This window comes from Narcine bancroftii, unplaced genomic scaffold, assembly GCF_036971445.1.
Source record: "Narcine bancroftii isolate sNarBan1 unplaced genomic scaffold, sNarBan1.hap1 Scaffold_112, whole genome shotgun sequence".
Classification (NCBI taxonomy): Eukaryota; Metazoa; Chordata; class Chondrichthyes; order Torpediniformes; family Narcinidae; genus Narcine; species Narcine bancroftii.
The window spans coordinates 1,159,304-1,185,114 of NW_027211847.1; the positions used below are offsets into that span (position 1 = coordinate 1,159,304).

General features: G+C 46.6%; 1 long non-coding RNA gene across 1 annotated transcript in view; it reads right to left on the reverse strand.

Annotated features, from left to right (window-relative positions):
* LOC138750285 (uncharacterized) overlaps window positions 1-25,811 on the reverse strand; it is a 961,601-nt gene that overhangs the window by 925,716 nt on the left and 10,074 nt on the right. Inside the window, exon 2 of the long non-coding RNA XR_011349230.1 lies at window positions 12,136-12,264. This is a non-coding gene — a long non-coding RNA (uncharacterized lncRNA). The remainder of the gene's footprint in view (window positions 1-12,135; window positions 12,265-25,811) is intronic.

Sequence of the window (25,811 nt, forward strand, 5' to 3'; positions counted from 1 at the left end):
GGGGAACAGGTTGGAAAAAGTGGTGTCCCATGGGTAACACTGCAAGGCAGAGGGGAACCATAGGGAGCAGGGGGTACAGTATGTAAAAAAATGTGGAGAATCGTGAGGAACACTGTAGAATAGAGGGGAACCAAAGGGAGCAGGGGGAACGGATTGGAAAAAGTGGGGAAGCGTCGGGAACACTGCAGAACAGAGGAGAACCAAAGGGAGCAGCGGGAACAGATTGGAAAAAGTGGGGAACCGATTGGAAAAAGTAGGGAACCGTGTGTAAAAATGCAGAAATGTGGGGAACCAAAGGGAGCAGGGGGAACGAATTGGAAAAGGTGGAGAACTGTGGCGAACACTGCAGAACATAGGGGAACCAAAGGGAGCAGAGGGAACGGATTGGAAAAAGTGGGGAACCGTGGGGCACACTGCATGACAGAGGGGAATCAAAGGGTGCAGGGGGAACAGATTGGAAAAAGTGGGGAACCGTGAGGAACACTGCAGAACAGAGGTGAACCAAAGGGAGCAGGGGGTACAGTTCGGAAAAGTCGGGAACCGTGGGGAACAATGCAGAACAGAGGGGAACCAAAGGGAGCAGGGGGAACAGATAGGAAAAAGTGGGGAATCGTGGGGAACACTGCAGAACAGAATGAAACCAAAGCGAGCCGGGGGAACAGTTTGGAAAATGTGGGGAACCGTGGAGATCACTGCAGAACAGAGGGGAACCAAATGGAGCAGGGGAACAGATTGGAAAAAGTGGGGAACCGTGGGGAACACTGAACAATAGAGGGGAACCAAAGGGAGCAGGGGAAATGGATTGGAAAAAGTGGGGAACCGTGGGAAACACTGCAGAACCAAAGGGAGCAGGTGGAACAGTTTGGAAAAAATGTGAAGAACCATGGGGAAAATTGCAGAACAGAGTGGAGCGAAAGGAGCAGGGGGAACAGATTGGAAAAAGTGGGGTCCCATGGGGAACACTGCAAGGCAGAGGGGAACCATAGGGAGCAGGGGGTACAGGATGGAGAAAAAAGGGAGAAATGTAGGGAACAATGCAGAATAGAGGGGAACCAAAGGGAGCAGGGGGAACGGATTGGAAAAAGTGGGGAAGCGTCGGGAACACTGCAGAACAGAGGGGAATCAAAGGGTGCAGGGGGAACAGATTGGAAAAAGTGGGGAACCGTGAGGAACACTGCAGAACAGAGGTGAACCAAAGGGAGCGGGGGTACAGTTCGGAAAAGTCGGGAACCGTGGGGAACAATGCAGAACAGAGGGGAACCAAAGGGAGCAGGGGGAACAGATAGGAAAAAGTGGGGAATCGTGGGGAACACTGCACGACAGAGGGGAACCAAAGGGAGCAGGAGGTACAGGTTGGAAAAAGTGGGGAACCGTGGAGGACACTGCAGGACAGAGGGGAACCAAAGGGAGCATGGCGAACAGATTGTAAAAAAGTGGTGAAACGTGGGGAACACTGCAGAACAGTATGAAACCAAAGCGAGCCGGGGGAACAGTTTGGAAAATGTGGGGAACCGTGGGGATCACTGCAGAACAGAGGGGAACCAAAGGGAGCAGGGGAACGCATTGGAAAAAGTGGGGAATCGTGGGGGACACTGCAGAACAGTGAGGAACCAAAGGGAGCAGGGTGAACAGATTGGAAAAAGTGGGGAACCGTGTGGAAAAATGCAGAACAGTGGGGAAACAAAGGGTGCAGGAGGAACAGATTAGAAGAAGTGGGGTACCGTGTGGAAAAATGCACAACAGTGGGGAACCAAAGGGAGCAGGGGGAACGGTTTGGAAAAAGTGGGGAAGCGTCGGGAACACTGCAGAACAGAGGCGAACCAAAGCGAACAGGGGGAACGGATTGGAAAAAGTGGGGAACCATGGGGGACACTGCAGGGCAGAGGGGAACCATAGGCAGCAGGGGGCACAGGTTGGAAAAAATGTGGAGAACCGTGAGAAAGACTGCACAACAGTGAGGAACCAAAGGGAGCAGGGGGAACAGATTGGAAAAAGTGGGGAACCGTGTGGAAAAATGCAGAACAGTGGGGAACCAAAGGGAGCAGGAGGAACAGATTGGAAAAAGTTGAGAACAGTGGGCAACACTGCAGAACAGAGGGGAATCAAAGGGTGCAGGGGGAACAGATTGGAAAAAGTGGGGAACCGTGAGGAACACTGCAGAACAGAGGTGAACAAAAGGGAGCAGGGGGTACAGTTCGGAAAAGTGGGGAACCGTGGCGAACAATGCAGAACAGAGGGGAACCAAAGGGTGCAGGGGGAACAGATAGGAAAAAGTGGGGAATCGTAGGGAGTTCTGAAGAACAGAGGTGAACCAAAGGAAGCAAGGGGAACGGCTTGGAAAAAGTGGGGAACAGTGTGGAAAAATGCAGAACAGAGGGGAACCAGAGGTAGCAGGGGAAACAGATTGGAAAAAGTGGGGAACCGTTGGGAACACTGCAGAACAGAGGGGCACCAAAGGGAGCAAAGGGAACGCATTGGAAAAAGTGGGGAACCGTGGGGAACACTGCAGAACAGAGGGGAACCAAACGGAGCAGGGGCAACGGATTACAAAAAGTTGGGAACCGTGGAGAACACGGCAGGACAGAGGGGAACCAAAGGGAACAAGGGGAACATGTTGGAAAAAGTGGGGTCCCATGGGTAACACTGCAAGGCAGAGGGGAACCATAGGGAGCAGGGGGTACAGGATGGAAAAAAATGTATAGAATCGTGGGGAACACTGTAGAATAGAGGGGAACTAAAGGGAGCAGGGGGAATGGTTTGGAAAAAGTGGGGAACCGATTGGAAAAAGTAGGGAACCATGTGGAAAAATTCAGAAAGGTGGGGACCCAAAGGGAGCAGGGGGAACGAATTGGAAAAGGTGGAGAACTGTGGGGAACACTGCAGAACACAGGGGAACCAAAGGGAGCAGAGGGAACGGATTGGAAAAAATGGGGAACCGTGTGGAAATATGTAGAACAGAGGCGAACCAGAGGGAGAAGGGGGAACAGATTAGAAAAAATTTGGAGAACCGTGGGGAACACTGCAGAACAGTGAGGAACCAAAGGGAGCAGGGGGAACGGATTGGAAAAGGTAGAGAACTCTGGGGAACACTGCAGAACAGAGGGGAAGCAAAGGGAGCAGGGGGAACGGATTGCAAAAAGTGGGGCCCATGGGGAACACTGGAGGACAGAGCGGAATCAAAGGGAGCAGGGGGAACTGATTAGAAAAAGTAGGGAATCGTGCAGAACACTGCGGGACAGAGGGGAACCAAAGGGAACAGGGGGAACGGATTGGAAAAAGTGGGGAACCATGGGGAATACTGCAGGGCAGTGGGGAACCATAGGGAGCAGGGGCTACAGGTTGGAAAAAATGTGGAGAACCGTGAGGAACACTGCAGAACAGTGAGGAACCAAAGGGAGCAGGGGGAACAGATTGGAAAAAGTGGGGAACAGTGTGGAAAATGCAGAACAGTGGGGAAACAAACAGAGCAGGGGGAATGGATTGCAAATAGTTGGGAAGCGTGGAGGACTCTGCAGAACAGAGGGGAACCAAAGGGAGCAGGGCGAACAGATTGTAAAATAGTGGGAACCGTGGGGAATGCTGCAGAACAGTATGAAACCAAAGCGAGCCGGGGGAATGGTTTGGAAAATGTGGGAACCATGGGGAAAACTGCAGAACAGAGTGGAGCCAAAGGAGCAGGGGAAACAGATAGGAAAAAGTGGGGAACTGTGGGGAACACTGCAGAACAGAGCAGAACCAAAGGGAGCAGGGGGAACAGATTGGAAAAAGTGGGGAACAGTGTGGAAAATGCAGAACAGTGGGGAAACAAACAGAGCAGGGGGAATGGATTGCAAATAGTTGGGAAGCGTGGAGGACTCTGCAGAACAGAGGGGAACCAAAGGGAGCAGGGCGAACAGATTGTAAAATAGTGGGAACCGTGGGGAACGCTGCAGAACAGTATGAAACCAAAGCGAGCCGGGGGAATGGTTTGGAAAATGTGGGAACCATGGGGAAAACTGCAGAACAGAGTGGAGCCAAAGGAGCAGGGGGAACAGATTGGAAAAAGTGGGGAACTGTGGGGAACACTGCAGAACAGAGCAGAACCAAAGGGAGCAGGGGGAACAGATTGGAAAAAGTGGGGAACCGATTGGAAAAAGCAGGGAACCGTGTGGAAAAATGCAGAAAGGTGGGGAACCAAAGGGAGCAGGGGGAACGAATTGGAAAAGGTGGAGAACTGTGGGGAACAATGTAGAACAGAGGGGAACGAAAGGGAGCAGAGGGAACGGATTGGAAAAAGTGGGGAACCGTGGGGAACACTGCACGACAGAGGAGAACCAAAGGGATCAGGGGGAACAGATAGGAAAAAATTGGGGAACTGTGAAAACACTGCATGACAGAGGGGAACCAAAGGGAGCAGGAGGTACAGGTTGGAATAAGTGGGGAACCGTGGAGGACACTGCAGGACAGAGGGGAACCAAAGGGAGCACGGGGTACAGGATGGAAAAAAATGAGGAGAATCGTGGGGAACACTGCAGAATAAAGGGGAACAAAAGGGAGCAGGGGGAACTGTTTTGAAAAAGTGGGGAACCGTGTGCAAAAATGCAGAACAGTGGGGAACCAAAGGGAGCAGGAGGAACAGATTGGAAAAAGTTGAGAACAGTGGGCAACTCTGCAGAACACAGGGGAATCAAAGGGTGCAGGGGGAACAGATTGAAAAAAGTGGGGAACCGTGAGGAACACTGCAGAACAGAGGTGAACCAAAGGGAGCAGGGGGTACAGTTCGGAAAAGTGGGGAACCGTGGCGAACAATGCAGAACAGAGGGGAATAAAAGGGAGCAGGGGGAACTGATTGGAAAAAGTGGGGAATCGTGGGGAGTTCTGCAGAACAGAGGTGAACCAAAGGAAGCAGGGGGATCGGATAGGAAAAAGTGGGGAACAGTGTGGAAAAATGCAGAACAGAGGGGAACCAGAGGTAGCAGGGGAAACAGATTGGAAAAAGTGGGGAACCGTGGGGAACACTGCAGAACAGAGGGGCACCAAAGGGAGCAGAGGGAATGCATTGGAAAAAGTGGGGAACCGTGGGGAACACTGCACGACAGAGGGGAACCAAAGGAAGCAGGGGGAACGGATTGTAAAAAGTTGCGCCGATGGGGAACACTGAAGGACAGAGGGGAATCAAAGGGAGCAGGGGGAACTGATTGGAAAAAGTGGGGAACTGTGGGGAACACTGCAGAACAGAGGGAAAACCAACGGAACAGGGGGAATCGATTGCAAAAAGTTGGGAACCGTGGAGGACAATGCAGAACAGGGGAAACCAAAGGGAGCAGGGCAAACAGTTTGTAAAAAAGTGGGGAACCGTGGGGAATGCTGCAGAACAGTATGAAACCAAAGCGAGCCGGGGGAATGGTTTGGAAAATGTGGGGAACCGTGGGGAAAACTGCAGAAAAGAGTGGAGACAAAGGAGCAGGGGGAACAGATTGGAAAAAGTGGTGAACCGTGGGGAACACTGCAGAACAGAGGGGAACCAAACGGAGCAGGGGCAACGGATTGCAAAAAGTTGGGAACCGTGGAGAACACGGAAGGACAGTGGGGAACCAAAGGGAACAAGGGGAACAGGTTGGAAAAAGTGGTGTCCCATGGGTAACACTGCAAGGCAGAGGGGAACCATAGGGAGCAGGGGGTACAGTATGTAAAAAAATGTGGAGAATCGTGAGGAACACTGTAGAATAGAGGGGAACCAAAGGGAGCAGGGGGAACGGATTGGAAAAAGTGGGGAAGCGTCGGGAACACTGCAGAACAGAGGAGAACCAAAGGGAGCAGCGGGAACAGATTGGAAAAAGTGGGGAACCGATTGGAAAAAGTAGGGAACCGTGTGTAAAAATGCAGAAATGTGGGGAACCAAAGGGAGCAGGGGGAACGAATTGGAAAAGGTGGAGAACTGTGGCGAACACTGCAGAACATAGGGGAACCAAAGGGAGCAGAGGGAACGGATTGGAAAAAGTGGGGAACCGTGGGGCACACTGCATGACAGAGGGGAATCAAAGGGTGCAGGGGGAACAGATTGGAAAAAGTGGGGAACCGTGAGGAACACTGCAGAACAGAGGTGAACCAAAGGGAGCAGGGGGTACAGTTCGGAAAAGTCGGGAACCGTGGGGAACAATGCAGAACAGAGGGGAACCAAAGGGAGCAGGGGGAACAGATAGGAAAAAGTGGGGAATCGTGGGGAACACTGCAGAACAGAATGAAACCAAAGCGAGCCGGGGGAACAGTTTGGAAAATGTGGGGAACCGTGGAGATCACTGCAGAACAGAGGGGAACCAAATGGAGCAGGGGAACAGATTGGAAAAAGTGGGGAACCGTGGGGAACACTGAACAATAGAGGGGAACCAAAGGGAGCAGGAGGTACAGGTTGGAAAAAGTGGGGAACCGTGGAGGACACTGCAGGACAGAGGGGAACCAAAGGGAGCATGGCGAACAGATTGTAAAAAAGTGGTGAAACGTGGGGAACACTGCAGAACAGTATGAAACCAAAGCGAGCCGGGGGAACAGTTTGGAAAATGTGGGGAACCGTGGGGATCACTGCAGAACAGAGGGGAACCAAAGGGAGCAGGGGAACGCATTGGAAAAAGTGGGGAATCGTGGGGGACACTGCAGAACAGTGAGGAACCAAAGGGAGCAGGGTGAACAGATTGGAAAAAGTGGGGAACCGTGTGGAAAAATGCAGAACAGTGGGGAAACAAAGGGTGCAGGAGGAACAGATTAGAAGAAGTGGGGTACCGTGTGGAAAAATGCACAACAGTGGGGAACCAAAGGGAGCAGGGGGAACGGTTTGGAAAATGTGGCGAACCGTGAGCAACACTGCAGAACAGAGGGGAACGAAACGGAGCAGGGGCAACGGATTACAAAAAGTTGGGAACCGTGGAGAACACGGCAGGACAGAGGGGAACCAAAGGGAACAAGGGGAACATGTTGGAAAAAGTGGGGTCCCATGGGTAACACTGCAAGGCAGAGGGGAACCATAGGGAGCAGGGGGTACAGGATGGAAAAAAATGTATAGAATCGTGGGGAACACTGTAGAATAGAGGGGAACTAAAGGGAGCAGGGGGAATGGTTTGGAAAAAGTGGGGAACCGATTGGAAAAAGTAGGGAATCGTGGGGGACACTGCAGAACAGTGAGGAACCAAAGGGAGCAGGGTGAACAGATTGGAAAAAGTGGGGAACCATGGGGAAAATTGCAGAACAGAGTGGAGCGAAAGGAGCAGGGGGAACAGATTGGAAAAAGTGGGGTCCCATGGGGAACACTGCAAGGCAGAGGGGAACCATAGGGAGCAGGGGGTACAGGATGGAGAAAAAAGGGAGAAATGTAGGGAACAATGCAGAATAGAGGGGAACCAAAGGGAGCAGGGGGAACGGATTGGAAAAAGTGGGGAAGCGTCGGGAACACTGCAGAACAGAGGGGAATCAAAGGGTGCAGGGGGAACAGATTGGAAAAAGTGGGGAACCGTGAGGAACACTGCAGAACAGAGGTGAACCAAAGGGAGCGGGGGTACAGTTCGGAAAAGTCGGGAACCGTGGGGAACAATGCAGAACAGAGGGGAACCAAAGGGAGCAGGGGGAACAGATAGGAAAAAGTGGGGAATCGTGGGGAACACTGCACGACAGAGGGGAACCAAAGGGAGCAGGAGGTACAGGTTGGAAAAAGTGGGGAACCGTGGAGGACACTGCAGGACAGAGGGGAACCAAAGGGAGCATGGCGAACAGATTGTAAAAAAGTGGTGAAACGTGGGGAACACTGCAGAACAGTATGAAACCAAAGCGAGCCGGGGGAACAGTTTGGAAAATGTGGGGAACCGTGGGGGACACTGCAGAACAGTGAGGAACCAAAGGGAGCAGGGTGAACAGATTGGAAAAAGTGGGGAACCGTGTGGAAAAATGCAGAACAGTGGGGAAACAAAGGGTGCAGGAGGAACAGATTAGAAGAAGTGGGGTACCGTGTGGAAAAATGCACAACAGTGGGGAACCAAAGGGAGCAGGGGGAACGGTTTGGAAAAAGTGGGGAAGCGTCGGGAACACTGCAGAACAGAGGCGAACCAAAGGGAACAGGGGGAACGGATTGGAAAAAGTGGGGAACCATGGGGGACACTGCAGGGCAGAGGGGAACCATAGGCAGCAGGGGGTACAGGTTGGAAAAAATGTGGAGAACCGTGAGAAAGACTGCACAACAGTGAGGAACCAAAGGGAGCAGGGGGAACAGATTGGAAAAAGTGGGGAACCGTGTGGAAAAATGCAGAACAGTGGGGAACCAAAGGGAGCAGGAGGAACAGATTGGAAAAAGTTGAGAACAGTGGGCAACACTGCAGAACAGAGGGGAATCAAAGGGTGCAGGGGGAACAGATTGGAAAAAGTGGGGAACCGTGAGGAACACTGCAGAACAGAGGTGAACAAAAGGGAGCAGGGGGTACAGTTCGGAAAAGTGGGGAACCGTGGCGAACAATGCAGAACAGAGGGGAACCAAAGGGTGCAGGGGGAACAGATAGGAAAAAGTGGGGAATCGTAGGGAGTTCTGAAGAACAGAGGTGAACCAAAGGAAGCAAGGGGAACGGCTTGGAAAAAGTGGGGAACAGTGTGGAAAAATGCAGAACAGAGGGGAACCAGAGGTAGCAGGGGAAACAGATTGGAAAAAGTGGGGAACCGTTGGGAACACTGCAGAACAGAGGGGCACCAAAGGGAGCAAAGGGAACGCATTGGAAAAAGTGGGGAACCGTGGGGAACACTGCAGAACAGAGGGGAACCAAACGGAGTAGGGGCAACGGATTACAAAAAGTTGGGAACCGTGGAGAACACGGCAGGACAGAGGGGAACCAAAGGGAACAAGGGGAACATGTTGGAAAAAGTGGGGTCCCATGGGTAACACTGCAAGGCAGAGGGGAACCATAGGGAGCAGGGGGTACAGGATGGAAAAAAATGTATAGAATCGTGGGGAACACTGTAGAATAGAGGGGAACTAAAGGGAGCAGGGGGAATGGTTTGGAAAAAGTGGGGAACCGATTGGAAAAAGTAGGGAACCATGTGGAAAAATTCAGAAAGGTGGGGACCCAAAGGGAGCAGGGGGAACGAATTGGAAAAGGTGGAGAACTGTGGGGAACACTGCAGAACACAGGGGAACCAAAGGGAGCAGAGGGAACGGATTGGAAAAAGTGGGGAACCGTGGGGAACACTGCAGAACAGTATGAAACCAAAGAGAGCCGGGGGAACAGTTTGGAAAATGTGGGGAGCCGTGGGGATCACTGCAGAACAGAGGGGAACCAAAGGGAGCAGGGGAACGCATTGGAAAAAGTGGGGAACCGTGGAGAACACTGCAGCTCAGAGGGGAACCAAATAGAGCAGGAGGTAATGTGGGTAATAATTGGGGAACAGTGAGGAACAATGGGGAACAGTTGGGGATCAGTGGGGAACAGAGGGAAAAAGTCGGGAACAGTTGTGGAACAGTGGAGAACAAATGGGAAACAGTGGGATAAATGGGGTACAGTACGGAGCTTTGGGAAAAATGGGGAACAGGTTGGAACAGATGCAGAACAGTGGGGAACAGTGGAGTACAGTAGGGTACAGTGTGGAACCCAGGGGTACACTGCAGAATAATGGGGAATGGAGGGATTATTGGGAAGTGGGGGGAACAATGAGGAAAAGGGAACAGTGGGGAACAGTGGGGAACACTGCAGAACAGACGGGAACAAAGGGGAACAGTGGGGAACAGATGGGTAACAGTGGGGAACAGATGGGTAACAGCTTGAGAATAATGGGGAACATATGGGGAACTAACGGTGAATAGTGGGGAACCTTGTAGACCAGGTGTGAAAATGCTGGGAAACAGATGGGATTGATGGGGAACAGGTGAAGAATAGTGGGGAACAGTGAAGAACTGTGAGGACCAGATGTGGAATATTAGGGTACAGTGGGAAAAATGGGGGAAAGTGGGGAACAAAGGGGTACAGTGCAGAACAGTTCAGGAACAGCTGGAAAATAGAGAGGAACATTGGGGAGCAGGAGTAATAGTGTGGAACAGACGGTAAACAGTGGAGAAAGTGGGTAACAGTGAGGTACAGATGGAAAAGGGATGGTATTGTGATGGGGAACAGTGAAGATCCATGGGGACTAGGTGGGTAACTGCTGAGAAACAGTGAGGAGCAGTGGAGAACCATTTGGGAACAATGAAGAACTGTGGGGAACTGTGAAGGACAGTGGGGAAAAGTGGGGAACAGTTAGAACAGTGGGGAACATAGAGTCACATTGGGGAAGAGTGGGGAACACTGGGGAAATGTTGAAGACTGTGGGGAGCTGTGGATAATTCTGGGGGGCAGTGGGGAACAAATGGTGAACAGTGGAGAACTGTGGAAAACAGTGTGGAAAAGTGGGGCACAGATGGGAAAGAGTTGAACATTTTGTGGGCAAAAATGTGGTACAGTGGGTTACGGTGGGGGGATTGTTGGAGAACAGTGCAGAACATTGGGGAATATGGGGAACATTGGGGAACAGATGGTGACTGATGTGGAATATAGGGGAACAGTTGGGAACATTGTTGAACAGTAGGGAATAGTGGGAAAATGGGGAAAAGTGGGGAAAAGGAGGAACTGTGGGGAACAGTCTGGGAATCGAGGGTAACAGGTGTGAAACAGTAGAGAACAGTGGGAAAAATGGGAAACAGTGTGGAACAGAGGGAGAAGAGTGTGGAATAGTGGGGTATACTGCAGAACAATGGGCAATGGAGGGGAATATTGGGGAGAAGGGGGGAACAATGAGGAAAGGGGAGCAGATGGGAACAGTGGGGAACACTGCAGGAGAGATGAGAACAGAGAAAACAAAAGGGAGCAGGGGGAACAATGGGGAACGGATGGGGAACAGTGGGGAACCATGGGGAATAGGTGGGAAACTGCTGGGAAACACTTGGGATTGGTGGGGAACAGTGGGAAAAAGTTGGGGAACAGGTGAAGAACAGTGGGGAACAGGTGAACTGTGGAGAACAGATGTGGAAGAGTGGGGATTAGTAGGAAAAATGGGGAACAGTTGGAGAACAGTGGGACACTGATGGGGAACAGTAGGGAAACGTGGGGAAGAGGTGGGAAACTGCTGGGAAACAGTTGAGATTGGTAGAAACATTGGGGAACAGGTAAGGAACAGTGGGGAACAGTGAAGAGTTGTGGTGAACAGATGTGGAACAATAGGGTACAGTGGGAAAATGGGGTACAGTGAGGAAAATTAGGATAAATGGGCAAGAGTGGGGAACAGTTTGGAAACAGCTGGAAAACAGTGAAGAACTGTGGGGAACAGATGTGGAACAGTAGGGAACAGTGAGAAAAATGGGTAACTTTGGGGAACAGTTTGGGAACAGCTGGAGAACAGTGGGGAACAGTGAAGAACTGTGGGGGAACAATGGGGAACAGAGGGGAAGAATGAGTAACAGTGGGGAACAGAGGGTAACAGTGGAGAGCAGTGGGGAACATTTGGCGAACATTGGAGAATGTGGGGAACAGTGGTAAAAAGTGTTTGACAGGTGGGGAACAGTGGGGAACCGTGGGGAACACGTAAAATTGTTGGGGAACTGTACTATGGAGGGCAACAGCTGGGAAAATTGAGGAATGTAAGGAAGGAAAGGGGAACAGTGGAGATCTCTGCGGAACAGTGGGCAACAGAGGGGAATAGTGGGGAGCAGTGGGGAACAGATAGCGAACTGTGGAGAATGGGAGAACAGTGGAGAAAAGTGGGGAACAGATTGGGAAATGAGGGGAACAGTGGGGGACCATGGAGAACAGTGGTGAAACGTGGGGAACTGGTGGGAAACAGCAGGCAGAACAATGGAGAACAGGTGTGGAATAGGTGACGAACAGTGGGAAACAGTTTAGAACAGATAGGGAACTGATGGGGAACTCTGGGGACTTGTGGGGACTGTTGGGAGGGCAGAAAGGTACATATATACAGATTTGAAATATGCATTTGGAGTGGTACACACATTTAGGAAAATTTGGAAAGAACGAGGGATGATAACAACAAGATGAAAAGAACTGGCTCATGAGCAACTAACTGAAAAGACTTTGGAAGCATTAATCAAACCAGAAAGAATTGCCACAGTACATGTACCAGGTCATCAGAAGGGGAACTCACCCAAAGCACGAGGAAATCGGATGGCTGATGAACTGGCCCGACAAGCGGCACGATCAGGAAAAGTACATCCACTTGATGGCTCTGATACCTCTCAGAGAAGGGCTGAAGAAGGTCCTATCTTTTCCCTCCCTGAAGAAGAAAAAAATGGAAAAGATGGGAGCAAAGAAGACGGAAAATGGTGGCTCCCCAATGGAAGACAATTGTTAAATAAAGAAATCACCCAGCAGATACTAGGGGAACTGCACTCATGCTCCCACCGGGGAGTGCAAGCACTGTGTGATGCATTCTTACAAACTTATGCCTGCAGAGGAGTCTATATCCTAGCAAGACAGGCAGTGAACCACTGTGTGATCTGTTTAAAGGTTAATAAGAAAGTTATAAGAAAGTTATGAAAGCTATGCCTGGAGGAGTACCACCTTTAGCAATCTGGCCATTTCAGCGGATACAAGTGGATTTCACCAAACTCCCTAAGGTCCAGCGATGGAAATTTCTACTAGCAGTAGTGGACCATTTCACGAGATGGGTTGAAGCGTTCCCCACCGTCAATGCCACTGAACAAGCATATAATTCTGGAAAAAATTGTACCCCAATATGGAATAGCCGAATCCATCAATTCAGATCGGGGAAAGCACTTCGCTTCTAAAATTTACAGCCTGGTCTGTGAAACCTTAGGGATAAAATGGAAGCTGCATACTCCAAGGCATCCAGAGTGGAACAAATTAATGCCACTTTAAAAATGCAAATTACATAACTAAAAGAAGAGACTAAATTACCCTGGACCAAGTGCTTACCAATAACTCTTCTCAGAATTCGGACAGCCCCACGACAAAACATTAATATCCCCTTACGAGATGTTATTTGGACTCCCATATTTGGGGCGGATAGAAGGAATACCTACAGTCAAAAATAATGATGTGTTTTTAAGGAATTATTGACTGGCAGTTTCTCGTTCTCTTGCAGATTTAAAAGCTAAGCGTCTGCTGGTGCAGAGCCCTCCTCTGCATTTCCCTATCCACTCTGTGAATGCTGGTGACTGGGTCCTGATCAATTCGTGGAAAGAAGAAAAGCTTCAGCCCTGGTGGAACAGACCATATCTAGTACTATTGACCACAGAAAAATCAGACTGAACAAAGGAAAAGGGGTGGACACATGCTAAAAGTTAAATAAATGGGCCCCAACAGTATCAGATAGATGTTTTCGCTGTAAGAAGGAAACGGGAACAACAGTATATTTCAATTTGGGCATGTGAGAAAGTGGAAAAGTTTTGGGAAGATCTAAATCAGGTATTAAATAAAATCACAAAAAATAACATATCAAAAAATCCAGAGATTTTTCTTCTAAATAATATAAGAAGTAAAGAACGTGGCCTCGATTTGTATGAAGCGCAAAAAAGATTTATTACGATAGCCTTAGCTGTAGCAAAAAAATGTACAATGTCAACCTGGAAATCAGAAGATAGCCTGGGAATACAGCAATGATACATGGAAATGAATAAATGTATTGAATTGGAAAAATAACATATAATTTAAGAAATAACATCACAGTATTCGAACAAATTTGGGAACCGTACATGGAACACAAAAGAGAGGTCCTACCGCAGACCACCACCTCTTGAAATGACAGAATGAGAAGTAGACGAAATGAACTGACCCAGTGTGTAAAAGTAGATGACACAATTTTCTTGTCTATTTCATTGTGTGATAACATTGTTTAATGGGTTTATTGTATTGTATATGTTGAATGTTTAGTGGGTGGGGAGGGGGGTGGGACACTATATATTCAAGAGGGAAACGTTTGTGGGTATTTTGGTGAATATGGCTCATAGTGTGAAGAAAAAAAACTTTAAAAAAAGAATAAAGGGACCTGTGGTCCCACCACCAGCCACAGAAAGAAGGAAAGAGGAGTAAAAAGGAACAGAAAAGAAAACTACAATAATGAAACTTTTCCGCTTACTATTTCAATTTGACTTATACATATCATAACTTTGCGTGTTAAACCTAAAAATTATTTTATCTCTCTATGTACTAATTATGCTAAGAACCAAAATCAAACAGATTGTTGGGTTTGTGCGAAAATACCACACCATGGCAAGTCAGGAGTCCCCTTAGTAGCAATCCCTCTCTCCCTACACAAATTATTTGATATATAGATCTTGCCCAGCAACAGTGATCCAACCACTGAAGATAAATACAAAGGGTGGTCGATACGACCAAAACCAACAAAGTCACCAACTCCTCAGTCTGGAGAGATGCTTCCTTTTGAGAAACCAACTAGGAGTTTCCAATTTCATGAAGAATTAGACCGTCACACGACTGTGAATCCCACACCCGGTAAATGGCACATATTGGGTGTGTGGACGTAAAATTTATTCATGGTTACCCGGAGAAAAGGAATGTTGGAATTGGACAAAAGGATTTATATTGACCTGTACACCTAAAGGTTGGAGTGGATTTTATTACCTGGCTTACTTAATTCCCAATGTCCGTGAACTTAACCAGCTACCTGTACTAGGCTTGTCCCATGGGAAAAGCAAAAGGGTGACTGAAGGAGATCGTCTCATATGGAGGTTTTTCCCAACATATGGAACTGCACAAAGTGCGGTTGAGATTCAAAAATAGCAGCCACCCTAGATGAACTAGTGAATAATACGAACCTGGTACTTGGGGAAGTCCAATCCCAAGTCTGGGCAATAAATACAGAAATGGCCACCATGCAACTTACAGTCCTCCAAAAATGCATGGCCCTTGATTTTATTTTGACAGAGAAAGGGCTTTAATTGGTTCTGAATGTTACACATACATCCTGGATGAATCAGCTAATATCTCGGATTTGGTGGTCCATATTAAAAAGTGTAGAGAGAAGATCCAGGAGACTAGAGATAAATATAAAAAAAGGAGATGATTGGACATGGGGAGATTGGAAATTCGGAGGTTGGCGGCCATGGTTAATGCACTCTGCTATATCTGGCTGAATGATTCTAGTGGGCTTATTGATTGGATCAGCCATCCTACGATGTTTTATCACAAGATCCATTTGCTCAGCTATTGGAGCGAAGCAGGTGGTATTAAAAAATCCCATGGCAGATGAACAACGACAAATTCAACTCATGTTACAATTTGAGGAAACAAAAGGTGAACAATAATGCAGTTTAATCAGAAATACATGATAACGAGAAAAAAGGAGGAATTGTGAAAAACAGTTGAATATGATTAAACTCGCACCATTCTGTGAAAAATGATGGAATGCAAAGTATGTAGATAAGAGCTTGAGAGTAAACAGTACTAGCCAGTGGGCCCCTTCTTATCTCAAGCCCCAAGGATGCAAGGAACTGGTTCAGGTTGGTACAGTGACCTAAGGTAGTCTATAGCTCGTACTGCGATTGCCTAATAGAGACATGAACAGGCAATGTATGAAGAGGGAAGAACTGAGCGATACCTGGATTGATGGAAGGGAGAAGGAGAATGTTATAATGTATTGGGATTCTGATTGGAAGAAGGTAAATGAAGGTGGGGTGATGTTGAGCGCGGGACTGTACAAAAGAGTGATGATTCTGAACTTCCGGTATGTCCCCAGACCAGGGACACCCGACTCTGCAGACTCGAAATAAAGATGAACCTGTTCTTCAAAACTTTGTCTCCAGAGTAAGGATTGTGAACACTTTATATTTCATGGTGGGGAATGGATGGTGAACAGTGGCGTAGTGTGAGAAACAGTGTGGAAAAGTGGGGAACAAGTGGAAACAGATGAGCTTCTGCTGGTCAACAATGGGGAACCAGGGTGTACGTTGGGGAACAGTGCGGAACATTGTTCCCCACTGTTCTCCTTTCCTCATTGATCCCTCCCCCCCGCTCCCCACTATTCCCTTCCGATCCCCATTGTTCTACAGTGTTACCCACGGTTCCACACTGGTCTCCAGCTGTCCCCCCGGTTCCATTCTGTTCCCTACTTTTCCCCACTGTTCTGCATTATTCCCACTGTTCCCCACTTTTGCCCTCTGTTCCCCATTTAACCCACTGTTCCCCATCAACTGTTCTGCACTGTTGCCCATTTTTCCCAATGTTCTCCACTGTTCCCCATCTGTTCCCCATATATACCTCTGTTCCCCAGTGGTTCACACCTGTTCCTGACTATTCCCCACAGTTCCCCACTTTTCCCCTCTGTTCTCCACTCTGCCCCTCTGTTCCCCAGCTGTTTCTCAACAGGGGGAAGAATGAGGAGCAGTGGGGAACAGAGGGGCATAGTGGGGCACAGTGGAGAACAGGTGTCGAACAGTGGAGAACAAGCGAGTAACAGTGGACAAATGTTGGTAACAGATGGGGAACAGCTGGGAACAGAAGGGAAAAGTCGGGATTAGTGGAGAATAGTTGGGGAATAGTGGGATAAATGTGGAATGGGGACAGCTGGAGAACAGTGGGGAGCAGGGTGGAACAGATGCAGAATAGTGGGGAAAAATAGGGAACAGTGTGGAGCAGGGGGTTCAAATGGAGAACAGGGGAACTGTGGGGAACAGTGGGAAGCAGATTAGGAAATGATGGGGAACACTATGGACCCATGGAGAACAATGGGGAACAATGTCAACACTATGGAACAGTGGGGAACAGTGAAGAACTATGGGGAAGAGGGGAAGAATGAGGAACAGAGAGGCACAGTGGGGAGCAGTGTAGAACTGTGGGGGGGAAGATTGGGGAAAATGGGCAACAGGGCAGAAACAGAAACATAGAAGATCGGAGCAGGAGTAGGTCATTAGGCCCTTCGAGCCATCTCCGCCATTCAATGAGATCATGGCTGATTTTAAAGTTCAGTACCCTGTCACCGCCTTCTCTCCATAACCCCGAATTCCCTTATACTGAAGAAAAATATCCAATTCCCTCTTAAATATATTCAATGAACCTGCCTCTACTGCCCTCTGTGGCAATGAATTCCACAGATTCACCACCCTCTGGGTAAAGAAATTCCTCCTCATCTCGGTTCTAAATGGTTTGCCTATTATCCTCGAACCATGGCCCTGGGTTCTGGACTCCCCCACCATTGGAAATATCCCTTCCCATCCATTCTGTCCAGTCCTGCCAGAATTTTATATGTCTCTATGAGATCCCCTCTCAATCTTCTAAACTCCAGAGAGTACAATCGCAAATTGTGCAATCTTTCCTCAGAAGTTATTCCTGTCATTCCAGGTATCAGCCTGGTGAATTGCCTTTGCACTCCCTCCATTGCAAAAACATCCTTCCTCAGATAAGGCGACCAAACCTGCACACAATACTCAAGGAGTGGTCTCACCAGGGCTCTGTACAACTGCAGTAAGGTATCCTTATTCCTATACTCAAATCCTCTTGATATGAAGGCCAACATACCATTTGCCTTTTTAACCGCCTGCATGCTCGCCTTCAGTGACTGGTGCACAAGAACCCCTAGGTCTCTCTGCACTTCCCCATCTCCCAATCTATTGCCATTCAAAAGTAATCTGCCCTCTGGTTTGTATTACCAAAGTGGATAACCTCACATTTATCCACATTGTAGTACATTTGCCATGTATCTACCCAGTCCCCCAATTTATCCAAATCACACTGGAGCTTCCTGACCCCCTCTTCTGTGCACACAACCACTCCTAGCTTAGTGTCGTCTGCAAATTTGGAGATATTACATCCAATCCCCTCATCTAAATCATTAATGTAAATTGTGAACAGCTGGGGTCCCAGTACAGATCCCTGTGGCACCCCACTGGTCACCGCCTGCCACTCAGAAAATGTGCCGTTTATCCCAACCTTCTGTCTTCTATCTGCCAGCCAGTTCTCAATCCACATCAATACTTTGCCCCCAATCCCATGAGCCTTGATTTTGCATGCCAGTCATTTATGTGGAACTTATCGAGGCCTTTTGGAAATCCAGGTACACCACATCCACTGGCTCTCCTCCATCTATTTTACCTGTCACCATCTCAAAGAATTCCAATAGATTTGTCAAGCACGATTTACCTTTTGTAAATCCATGTTGACTCTGTCCGATTCCTTCTCTGCTAGTCATATGCTTCGCTATTACATCCTTAATAATGGATTCCATCATTTTGCCCACTACTGATGTAAGGCTCACTGGCCTATAATTCCCCACTTTTTCTCTACCCCACTTTATAAATAGTGGGGTAACATTAGCTACCCTCCAATCCATGATCTTGAGTCTATCGAGTTCTGGAAAATAATTTTAAAGCATCTACTATCTGAATGTCCACTTCTTTAAGTACCCAAGAATGTAGATTATCAGGCCCTTGGGATTTATTGGCCTTCAATCCCTTCAATTTTCCCAAGACCATGTCCTTAGAAATACTGATTTATTTCAGCTCCTCCCTTGTATGTTTCCCAACATCCTTCAGAGGTTATTTGTATCCTCTCTTGTTAAAACAGATCTAAAGTAAGAATTTAATTGGTCTGCCATTTCCTTATTCTCCATTATATATTCCCCTGATTCTGACTGAAAGGGACCTACTCTGGATTTCACCAATCTTTTCCTCTTGACATATCTATAAAAGCTTTTGCAGTTGGTTTTTATGTTTGCCGCAAGCTTACTTTCATAATTTTTTTTTCCCTCTTGATTAATCCCTTTCTCCTCCTTTGCTGCATCTTGAACTGTTCCCAGTCTTCGCATTTGGTACTTTTTTTGACCAATTGATATGCTCTCCCTTTGGACCTAATGCTGTCTCTAATTCCCCTTGTTATCAACGGTTGAGTCACCTTTCTTGGTTTACTTTTATGTATAAACGATTTCTGCAATTCTTCCTTTAGATCTTTGAATGCTTTCCATTGTCTATCCACCGTCAACACCTCCCCCCCCACCCCATAAACCACCCAATCAATCTTACTCAACTCCCGTCTCATACCATCATAATTCACTTTATTTAAATTCAGGACCCTGGTCTCGGTTATTATTTCTTCACTCTCCATGTTGAGTGAGAATTCAATCATAGTGTGATCGCTCCTACCCAAAGGGCATCGTACAACAAGATTGCAGATTAGCCCCTTTTCATTGCATAATACCCAGTCTAAAATGGCCTGCTCCCGAGTTGGTTCCTCGACATATTGGTCTAGATAACCATCCCGTAAACATTCAAGGAAATCTTCCTCCTCAGTATTTTTACTAATTTGACTAGTCCAATCGATATGTAAATTAAAGTCTCCCATAATGACAGCTGTTCCCTTATTGCACGTTTCTCTAATTTCCCTTATTATGCCTTCCCTCACCTCTACATTACTATTTGGAGGCCTATAGACCATCTCCACCAACGATTTCCACCCCTTGCTATTCCTCAGTTCTACCCATATAGATTCCGTATCTTCCGAGTTAATATCCTTCATGTCAATTGAGTCGGTTCCTTCTCTCATCATCAAAGCTACCCCATCCCCTTTTCTTTCTTGTCTACCCCTCCTAAATATTGTATACCCCGGGATGTTAAGTTCCCAGGCTTTCCCACCTTGCAGCCATGCTTTGTAATCCCAATCAAATCGTATTTATTTGTCTCAATTTCCACAGCTAATTCATCTTCCTTGTTCCTAATGCTTCTTGCATTAACATATAAAGCCTTCAGATTTGCTTTTTTCACCCTCCTTGCTCTTTCTGATTTTTACTTTCACTGCCTAACCCAACTTTTCCTATTTTATCTTTCCTGTCCCTTGCTTATCATACAGGTTCCCATCCCAGTGCCAAATTAGTTTAAACCGCATCCGATGGCTGCACCAAACCTAGCTGCCAATATAGTGACACCTTTTGGGTTTAGGTGTAACCCATCCTTTTTGTAAAAGTAATGTCTTCCCCAAAAGAAACCCCAATGGTCCAAGAAGCCAAAACCCTGTTTTTTACACCAATCCTCAGCCACACATTAATTTGTCTTAACCTTCCATTTTTGTCCTCACTTGCACTTGGCAGAACAGATGCAGAACAGTGGGGAAATGTAGGGAAGAGTGTGGAACAGGGGGGGACAGCTGGGGAACAGATTGGACCCATGGGGAACAGTGGGTAATTCTGGGGAGCAGTGGGGAACAGATGGTGAACAGTGGAGAACTGTGAGAAACAATGTGGAAAAATGGGGCATAGATTGGAAACAGAGGAGCATCTGATGGGCAACAATGGGGAACCATGGGGTACAGTTGGTAACAGTTGGGATCTGTGGGGAACAGTGGGGAAGAGATGTGGAACAGTAAGGAAAAGTGGGAGAAATGGAGAACAATAGGGAACAGAGGGTAACAGTGGGGAACAGTTCAGGAACAGCTGGAGAAAAGTGGGGAACAGTGAAGAACTGTGGGGAACAGAGGGGAACACAGGGTAACAGGGGAGAGCAATGGGGAACAAAAGGCGAACATTGGAGAAAGTGTGGAACATTGGTCAAAAGTGTGTGACAGGTGGGGAACAGTGAGGAACAGAGGGGAACTGTTGGGGAACAATGGTGTATTGAGGGCAACAGTGGGAAAAAATTATGAATGGATGGAAGAGATGGGGAAAAGTGGGGATCACTGAGGAACAGTGGAGAACAGAGGTGAATAGTGGGGAGCAGTGGTGAACAGATAGCGAACTGTAGAGAATGGGGGAACAGTAGGGAACAGATTGGGAAATGAGTGGAACAGTGGGCAGCCATGGGGAAAAGTGGGGAACTGGTGGGAAACAGTGGGGAACCGTGGGAGACAGCTTTAACGTGATGTATGGCGCACTGAGACAGAAACTGTGACACCGGATTCAGATCAATGAGAAGGTTTATCAGTGATGAATGATAAACTGTGTCAGATACTGTGAAAACCAGGTTCACAGTGGGGAGAAGATTTATCAGTGATACAAAATAAACTCTGGCATATACTGTTATGCCGGGTTCACAGTGGGTAGAAGGTTTAATGGTGATGTATGGTAGATTGAGACGGATACTGTGAAACTGGGTTTACATTAGTGAGATAGTTTAACGTTGAGGTTCAATGAACTGTGACAGGTACTGTAACACCAGTTTCACAGTGTGGAAGAGGTTTAAAGGTGAAACGCAATACATTGTTGCAGATACCGTGACACAGAGTTAACAGTGGGGAGAAATTCTAATGGTGATTTTCGGGAGACTTAGGGAGATATTATTTCACCAGGTTCACAGTATGAAGAAGGTTTAACAGTGATGTAAGTTTGACTGAGGTAGATACTGTGACACCATTTTCATAGCGGGGAGAAGGCTTAATGCTGATATTTGGTAGACTGAGGCTTGTACTGTGACACTGGGTACACAGTGGGGAAAAGATTTCATGGTGTTTTATGGGAGTCTGAGGTAGATACTGTTACACCAGATTCATAGTGGGGAGGTTCATCAGTGACGCATGATAAACTGTCAGATACTGCTGTGACACCAGGTTCACAGTGGGAAGGAGGTTTAACGGTTTTATACGATACACTGTTGCAGATACAGTGATACCGGTTTTACAGTAGTGAGAAGGTTTAACAAGTTTAACGATAAACTGTACCAGGTTCTGTGACACCAGGTGCACAGTGGGGATAAGGTTTAACATTGATTTAATGTAGACTGAGACCGATACTGTTGTACCGGGTTCACAGTGGGTAGAAGGTTTAACAGTGATGTACAGTGACGGAGCCGAATACTGTGAAACTGGGTTCACATTAGTGAGATGGTTTAACGTTGAGGTTCGACGAACTGTGGTAGGTACTGTGACACCACGTTCACAGTGTGGACGAGGTTTAAACGTGAAACGCGATACATTGTTGCAGATACCGTGACACAGATTTAACAGTGGGGAGACATTTTAATTGTGATGTTCGGTAGACTGAGGCATATACTGAGACTCTGGGTACACAGTGAGTAGAAGGTTCAACGGTGATTTAGGGGAGTCTGAAACAGATACCGTGACACCGGGTTTACAATGGGAAAAAGAATATAGGGTGATGAAAAATAAGCTGTGGCAGATAAACTGACACCAGGTTCACAGTGGTGAGTGGTTTAATGGTGATGACAGAAGACAGAGGCAGATACTGTGACACCGGATTCACAATGAGGAGAAGGTTTTTCAGTGATGTATAATCAAGTGTGGAAGAGACTGTGACCCCAGGGTCACGGTTGGAAGAAGATTTAACTATGGTAGACTGAGGCAGATACTGTGACACTGGGTACACAGGGGGTTGAGGATAAACAATGATGTACGGTAAACTGTGGCAGATAAAGTGACACTGGTTTCACTGTTGGGAGAATGTTTAATGGTGGGATACAATAGACAGAGGCAGATACTCTGACACCAGCTTCACAGTGGGGAGATTGTTCAACGGAGATGTACGATAGACTGAGATAGATACTAAGACAATGGATTCACATTAGAAAAAGGTTTAACAATAATGTACGATAACCTGTGTCAGATACTGTGACAGCAGGTTCACACTGGGGAGAATGTTTAACGTGGTATACGGTAGACTTTGGCAGATTTTGTGACACTGAGGTCACAGTAGTGAAAAGGTATTTTATCGGTGATGTACGCTAGACTAGGGCAGTACTGTGACACCAGGTTTACAGGGGGAAAAGCTTAAACGATGATGAATGGTTGACTGAGTCTGATACTATGACACAACGTTCACAGCACGAAAAGGTTTAACCATAATGTACAAGAAACTGTGTCAGATACTGTGACACCAGGTTCACAGTCTGAAGAAAGCTTACTGGTGATGAATGCTAATTTGAGATAGATACCGTGACACTAGGTCCACAGTGAGAAGCTTTAATGATGATAAATGGTAGACTGAGTTTGATACTGTGACACAAGATTCACAGGATGAAAAGGTTAAACAGTAATGTATGATAAAGTGTCAGATACTGTGACACCAGGTTCACAGTGTGAAGAAGGTTTAGTGGTAATGTATGGTCATTTGAGATAGATACTGTGACACTAGGTCCACATTGGGGATAAGGTTTAACGGTGATGTATGGCGAACTGAGGCAGATACTGTGACACCGTGTTCATAGTGGCGAGAATGTTTAATGGGTGTACGATAAACTGTGGCAGATGCTGTAACACCAGGCTCACAGTGGGTAGAAGGTTTACTGGTGATGTAAGTTAGACTTTGGCAGATACTGTGACACCAAGTTCACAGTAGTGGAAAGCTTTAACAGTGATGTACTATAAACTGTGGAAGATACATTGACACCAGTTTCACAGTGGGTAGATTGTTTAACGGTGGTGTACGGTAGAGTGAGATCGATACTAAGACAATGGGTTCACATCAGTGAAAACGTTTAACAATAATGTGCAAAAAACTGTATTAGATACTGTGACACCTGGTTCACAATGGGAAGAATGTTTAAAGGTGATGTATTGAGGCAGATACTGTGACACCAGTTTCACAGGGGAGAAGGTTTAACAAGGATGTATGGTACAATGAGACATATTCTGTGACACTGAGTTCACAGTGGTGAGAAAGTATAACAGTAATGTAAACTATAAAACAGTAATAAACGTTGTCAGATACTGTGACACCAGCTTCACAGTGGGGAGATTTAACGGTGATGTATGGTGCACTGAGACAGAAACTGTGACACCGGGTTCAGAGCAATGAGGAGGTTTAACAGTGATGTACGATTAACTGTGTCAGATACTGTGACACCAGATTCACAGTGGGAAGAAGGTTTAGTGGTGATGTGCATTAGAGTGAGGCAGATACTGTGACACCAGGCTCTTTGTATTGTTCATTTCTCTTATTTACAACATCTAATTTATATGCTCCATTTTTTTGTGGCAACTTCAAAACATTCCATAAACTTCTATTCTAATCAGATTTTGTTCATTTAAATAGGTCTCTTAAGTACGCCGCACAAAATTAAATTCTTTACTTGGATTTGGTTCAATGGCACTTCAGTCTGCTTCATTATTTTGTTAGACCCTCGTTTTGTGCTTTCTGCTTTGCCCAGCAGATTCACCAAATGGGCATCCAACACTGTCTTCTCAGCTTGACCCAACATCTCCTCTGTAAACTTCAGCAAACCAAGGAGACCAAAGTTAAAATTTTCATATTTGCATTTTCAAAAACAAAAATGGTGCTGTGACTTGTAGTTTCACATCTTAATCCCACTTGCTAAACTTGCAAGCAACTGCACTGCATCCTACAGCTGGAAAATTGCAATAGAACTGGTTGGTTAAAGCAAAGATTCCTCCCAGTAACCCCATTAAAGACCTCCAAGTTAACAACAGGTTGCAACCCGACAGTTAAATACAAAGTTCTGTATCAGGAAGATTAACGGGCTTTTAAAAAAAATCATTTCCACTATTGAAAGAAAACTCATCAGGGAACACCAGGCTCTTGTTGAACAATTCCTGTTGTTTTTCTCAAAATGGTTTGAATCTTGATTTCAAGCAGAGTCATTTGGTGAGATTGTTGGTCCAGAACAAACCCTGCCCACACACACCCTTAAATACCTGCAAAGTCCTGGCTCAGCACTTCTCCACGCTAAAGCTATCAAAGCTTTCTGAAGAGATAACGGACTTCAGATGCTGGTACATTGAGTCAAAAACACCCTAATACTTCCCTGAAAAACACACCTCTCTCTGAAAACCAACATAAACCTTCCTGAACGGTAAACATTTACCTTTCGAGCACCATAGCCTGGTGAACTTTATATATGTTAAATTCTGGGCACAGTGTAAGAATGGCCTGCAACCAGTGAATTTGGAGGAATGAGACTGTGAACCAAAGAACTTTTCTGAACTTACACACACATTACACACATGTGCACTTAGAATTAGAAGGGGGTTAAGTTAGATAAAGTAAGTTCAAGTAGTAAAATAGTGATAAGTTAAAGTGTAATTCCATGTTCATGTTTAAAGATAATTAAAATCAACTTTTGTTTAAGTAACCATTTTTCTGGTGAATATCTATTGCTGCTGGGTTTTGAGATCCTCCGGTCTCGTAACACTGCAGCAAGCTTCTGAACAACCCTAATTTTTTAGGTTATGATAATAGTCCATTAAACGGTCCTGGCATCTTTTGAAAGTTATTAATTTACTCTTCAATATTTTTTTTGTAAATATCATTTAACTGTTGTGTATGTGTCATTGGAGAATTCCTTTCCATTCAATCAGTATTAGAGTTTTGGATGCCGTATTTGAGAAAAGATGTGCTGGTGTTGGAGAAGGTTCAGAGATGATTTACTTGAATATCAGGAATGAAAGGGTTAGTGTATGAGGAACAATTGTTGACTCTTCGACTGTACTAGTTGGAGTACAGAAGGATAAGGGGGACCTAAGAGGCATTTCAAATGCTGGAAGATATGCCAAAGATGCTTCCCATGGTAGGTGATTCTACGACAAGAGAGCATAATTTCAGGATAAAAAGGTGATAAAACAGATGTGCAAAAATTGATTTTGTCAATGGGTTGTGAATCTGTGAAACTGAGGTCATTGGGTGTATTTAAGGCAGAGATTGACAGGTATTTGATTAATCAAGGAATCAAGTGTTATGGGGAGAAAGTTGGGCAGTGGGGCTGAGTGGAAGAATGGTGGAACAGACTCGATGGGCCTACTTCTGCTCCTATATCTTGTGATCTAAATCCTGTGGAAGACCTAGACAACCCTCCTCTTGTATTCTATTCGTAGAAAACAGTCTGCATAGTGGTTTTATGTCATGTGAACACATTTCCGATTGAATCCCATGTTACAAGTGACCCAATGCAA